We start from the raw sequence: 6,000 nt of genomic DNA, 5'->3' as shown, positions 1-6,000 counted from the left end.
GATGAGTTTTAAAAAGTAACAGAATAGCAAAATGGAAAAAAGGAAAAGGGAAAACCATAAACATTTGATATTTTGAAATTCTGACAACCAAAAAAACCCAGCATTTTTTGAAGGGGGGGGGGAGTTCTGTTTCGACCCCTACCAAATAGAAACAACTTCAAAATTTCAATTATTTTTCCTCAACATTGTTTCTCCATCTTTCAACCAGCTCTTCTAGGTATGTGCTGCTGCTACTAATGCAGTTCTTCCTCCTCCTCCTGCCCCCAAATAGTCTCCTCTTTGCTATCTTGAAGGGGCAGCTTTAGGAGGTGTACGGAGGCAGAGCCAGAGGAAGTTGGGGGAGATTTTACTTTGGTCATGGATGAGAGATTGAATCTGCGTGTGGAAGCCTGTGGAGAAGCCTTTATTGCAAGTCCAACATGTGTGGACTGAGGTTGGGGTGACCAGGTGGATGAACAGATTCAGAGGAGCCTGCATAGGTTTGTGTATTTGCTTGGTTCTGGGGATGGGGCAGGAAGAAAGGAGGCAGGAGTGTGTTTATGAGAGGGATTGGTGAGGTTAGTGGTTTCTGGTGTGCCCAGAAACTTTTCAACAAATGATGCCCTGCATTCTCGCCAATCATATTGGAAGCCACCCCTGTGTGAGAGACAGGGCATTCTTTCTGCCTCTTAATGAAGAATCCAAGGAATATTCTCTATTTTAAAATGAAATTTGCCCTATCCAGAGATCCAGCACAAGATGAATTTCAACGTACACAGGATCAATGTTGAAAGAAGGATGGTCCAGTTTGGGCACCAGTTTGGGGCTTAGGAGACCTCAGTTGAAGCCCCTGCTCTGTCACAGTCTTCCTTTGTGACCTTGGAGCAGCCACTTAGCCTATCAGTGTCTCCCTTCTCCATCTCTAAAATGGGGATAACAGCACAGGGGTAATATAATAATCCATATGTTAAAGACTGAGAAGTGCCCAGATACCACAGAAATTGGAAACAAAGAAAGAAGCAGATAGATTTCTAGCAATGGGTTTTGGCTAGCCTGAGATGATGTTCTGTGTATCATGTGAGCAACCCTTCTGCTAAAGCAACACAGTCATTTTAATAAAGCCATTCTTCTAAACTAACTTTAAATGGAGGTGGTTTGAGAAACATTATGTATTAATAAGAAATCATTTAATCCCTTGAAAATTTCCATAACTGTCAAAGTTTGCCCCAGTGGTAGTTATTTTTAATTTCAATAAATAACCCTCAAGTATACAGACCACTTTTGAATGTAACACAAGAAATCAGGGAAGAATTGTATCTTTCTAGTCTCCTTTATTATAATCTATATCACTTTGTGTTGAAAGCTACCTGGTTTTTCATGCCGTGTTTATTTCATTTAGTAACCCTATCCTGTGTGGTTTTGGTTCATCATGCAGACTGTAAGGGTATGTCTACACAGCAAAGGAAAACCCATGGCTGGACTGTGCCAGCCAACTTGGGCTTGCTGGGCTTGGGCTGCTGGGCTGTTTCATTACTGTGTAGATTTCTGTGCTTGGGTTGGAGCCTGGGATCCAGTTGTGGGGTTTTCTTTGCTGTGTAGACATACCTTAAGTAAGATACAAGCACCAGCACTGAAAAGAGTCACTATTGTTGATTTATTAAATGCTTCCAAATAAAATTTTTGGTGCACTGAAGACAAAAACATGCCAAAATGACTTAGGTTTAAGACTATTTGGATTCAGTTCTAGACAAACATCCACGCCTTCAATGATTTATTGATGCCATAAAAGCAAAGAGGAAGATTTGCAATATGTCCAGTATTTTCCTAAATATTACTACCTGTGTTAGACATCTGGAAAATGTTAAGAGCTGACCATTCTGGGCCTGATCCAAATCCAGTTGAAGACAAAAATAAAAATCCCATTGACTTTAATGGGCTTTGATTCTGGCCCAATAAGAGGCTGCGAAGGCTTCATTCTCCTCCAGTCCCTAGGCAGGCAAAATTCACATTAAATTTAAAGGAAGACACATGCGTATGTAAGGGATGTGGGCTAAGGTCTAAAGTTTAGAGAAACATTGCTCTCAGTTGTTTGCTGCATAGTTCCACAACACACGGTAAGCAACACCCAATGTCAGAACTTTTAGCCAAGGTTCTTATAAGCATGTGAAATTCCCCCAAATGATTCTGCTAGAGCCTTGAAAATGGTCATTTTAGGGTCTCAAAAGGCAGTTCTATTTTTATTTTCATCCTCTAGCCTTCCCCCTCTTACCCAGTAACACATGCACACTTGTGGAGAGGAGTTATTGAAGTTAAGTGCCCATGTGGACATGAGAACAAATGGATATAAACTGGCCATCAACAAGTTTAGGCTCAAAATTAGGTGAAGGTTTCTAACCATCAGAGGAGTGAAGTTCTGGAACAGCCTTCCAAGGGGGGAGCAGTGGAGGCAAAAAATCTAACTGGCTTCGAGACTGAGCTTGGTAAGTTTATGGAGGAGATGGTATGACAGGACTACCTATGATGGCATGTGGCCCATCGGTGACTGCTAGTAAAAATCCCTAGGGGCTGGAGATGGGACAATAGATAGAGAGGACTCTGAGTTACTACAGAGAATTCTTTCCCAGGTAACTGCCTGGTGGGTCTTGCTCACATGCTCATGGTCTAACTGATCACCTATTTGGCGCTGGGAAGGAATTTTCCCTCAGGTCAGACTGGCAGAGACTCTGGGCATTTTTCGCTTTCCTCTGCAGCATGGGGCATGAGTCACTTGCAGGTTCAGACTAGAATAAATGCTGAATTCTCTGTAACTTAGAATCATAGACCTAATATCCAATTCTATAAACCATGAATTGAGGACTTCATAACTCACACAGAGGTTAGGAGTCTATTACAGGAGTGGGTGGATGAGGTTCTGTGACCTGCAATGTGCAGGAGGTCAGACTAGATGATCATGATGGTCCCGTCTGACCTTAAAATCTACGAGTCTATATTCATTTAGGGCCAAATCCTAATCCCATCAAAGTTAATGAAAAAACCCCTTTTGACTTTGATGGAATGTGGATTTGGCCCTTATAGGTAATATACAGTAGCGAACCAATAATGTGACGTCTCATTTCGTATTCATGAAGGGGACAAATCATTACGTTTATCCAAACAACCCAACTTTTCTGAGTCAGCGTAATTTAGCTGAAAGTCTCATGACAACAGGCTTTGTCATCCAGTTCCCAGCACTTTTTACTTTCAGCCCTATCTGGAGCTTATTTCCATAAATGTGATTCAAGATCAGTTCACTACAGCTGGGTTAAGATTCAAAAGGCCTGTTTTTTAAACTGTTTGGCTATTAATGCATGTACATGTAAGCTGAGTTTTTCAAAGGCATTTACGGGATTTGGCTGTCTATTAATTTTAAACATTTTCATTAATTGTGAGTCCAAATCCTTTAGGTGGCTTTGAAAGTCTCAGCCATAAAGTACGTGTTCTAAAATAACTCTTCCTCACAGAATTGGAACGCCTCCATTCATGTAAATTGGTATCGCCCTATTGGCTTCAATGGAGCTATGCTGATTTATACCTGCTGTGTGTGTTGTATTTAAGATTGGGCCTGGTAACTGTCTATTTACATAAACACAGTCCATCTGAATTTTTTTATGAGATTAAATCAAATTAATTTTTAAAAGAAAACAAATGTATATAATTCTGCCTCACCATTTATCCTGCTCCTGACACTTTGTGTCCTCCTTAGGCATATTAAAATACAGGCAATATATGTGAAAAGCTGGTTACCTTTATTTTGAGACCTCCTGGTTGTGAAGACCAGTAGGTGGCCTGGACTGTCCTTTTCTGCCCTATAACCTGACACTGACTTTTAAAGGTCAAATTTTCAACAATATGGAAAGAAATGGGCAAAACAAACACAGCGAGGTCAAGGAAGAGAAAATACCGTCTATTTGTGTAACAGGCAAGAAGAACAATTCTTTATATCTACTGGGAGTACTTGCTGAAAGCTGTGCTCAGTCCAGCCAAGCTGAGCATTTTCAAGAAAAGTTTCTGCCCTGTTATTGAAAAGTGGTTCAACTTCCCTTAAAGCATTAACCCTTTCTCACTCTCTCTGACATTTCTGAGTCTGCGCAGCAGTTGCATTCCTCAGCCAGAGCTGTTAAAAATGTATCATTTTTATTGGTTGCAAAGCAACAGGAAATCCCTCTGTTCTGCTTTGATGAACAGATGCTGAGAATTCTTCCTGTCATTATAACTAAAAGCACTGCCCTTGGGCTCCTTTAAAAAAACGGAGTGAGAACGTCTGGTGTTTCTTTAATGTTGTTATACAAGTAAAACTTTTGGCTGTAGCAAGTGACAGATCTTCCTTAACCTGCAGATATGGCTGAGCATACTTTAACACTTTTACCTAATTGTTTTAGGCAGGCTCCTTTGGAAGGGTGCCTCTCCCAGAATGTGACTGAGGTTTGCAAGCTAAGGAGACCGAGATCCTTGGACCAGAATAGATGAATGGTTCTGCTGAGGGCTGGTATCCTGAGATTGTGGCTTTACTAGAAATCCAAAGCATTTTTCATAAATTTTAATGGGTTGTAATCTCAGTCATGTGACATTTTATGTGTTTGTTGATAAGAATAAAGTATGATTGGCACAAGAAGGCTCTGGGTCTGATTCTTATCTTTTTTTATGCAGATATAAGTCCATTAACTCTAATGGAGTTACTCCTCATTTACATCAGCACAAGTGAGATAAGGATCAGGTCCTAGGAACTGAGCAGCCAGCGAGTGTGAATGCCAATATTAGGTGACATAAAATGGATATAAGTGTCACTGGTTCATGGATATTTTTCTCTGACAAATGTGAGCAGGGAGCAGCCCTTGAGACAGAAGAATGAGACCTGCAGTATATCTGTCACAATAGGACTGTTGTAAACATTTTAAAAGTTCACCGTGCCATCTTCTAACATTACCACCAGCAATAAAGCTTTGTGTTATTAAGAAAGCCCAATAGTGATATGCCCCAGCACAGTGCCCAGGCCATCTAAAGAAGACAAATGGACCCATATCGAATTGTTCATGTTTTGTCAGTGCTGTGTGTTACAGAACAGGATGGCAATTGCAGTCAAATTAGGCACAGACCTGAATCAGAACCTTAAGTCAGTCGACCCCTCCCTTCCACCCCCTGCGTTGGGACTTAAATTTTTAATGAAATGTAGGCTCCATTGAAGTCAATGAGGTCTGGATTTTGCCCCTATCTTTGAATCCAATTCTGAGAGGGGCCTGGTTTTTGGTTTGGGTTTGGGTACCTATCTGGTGGGAAGAGCTTGTGTCACACGTGTGGGCACCGAAATGTCACCTTTCCTGGGATTGTCCTGGAGTGGTTTTTGCAGAATGCAGAGGACATGGGGCTGACTAATGAAGAAGCTGGTTGCATCTCCCTGATTTTGCTGCCCAGCCCTGGTACAGATTTAGAGCAGCATGGGCATCTTCTCTAACTTGCACCAGCTGGCAATGGCTCCTAAGGGGCTGCCAGACAGCTGGGAAAAACCCACTGTATGTCCCTCCCTGCCCTGACATACTGCTGCAGGGAGGGATGCATAGAAGTCAGCTTCTTCCCCTCCCTCATAGGGTGTTATGGGTTGTCTCTGCTCCCCTTACACCAGCCAAGCAGTGCAAAGGGAGTGGAGTGGGACAAAACTCAAAGGATTTCTTTAATTCAATGGCAGCTTTGCATTGATTCGCTGTATTTTGGACAGCAGGTAATTCACTTTGTATATGAAGTTTTGAAAAAAGAGATTACAGTAGTCGAGTCATAACTAGTTCCTTTGGTGTTTCAGGGATTCAGAAATGAAATGCATTTGCCTTCCAAGATGAGGTGGCTAGGTTAAAATACTAAGATTACCCTTTGCAATTGCTTAAAAAGTTATAACATATACAGCTCTAGTGATACTTGCACTAAATTGACTTTCAGACATCTCCCTCCTTTTGCATGTTCACTCCTTAGCATTAGAAAACAATGACATTGCTT

Source organism: Gopherus flavomarginatus, chromosome 9 (assembly GCF_025201925.1).
Source record: "Gopherus flavomarginatus isolate rGopFla2 chromosome 9, rGopFla2.mat.asm, whole genome shotgun sequence".
NCBI classification, from domain to species: Eukaryota; Metazoa; Chordata; order Testudines; family Testudinidae; genus Gopherus; species Gopherus flavomarginatus.
The sequence above is the reverse complement of the archived record's forward strand: the minus strand, read 5'-3'. Positions refer to the sequence as shown.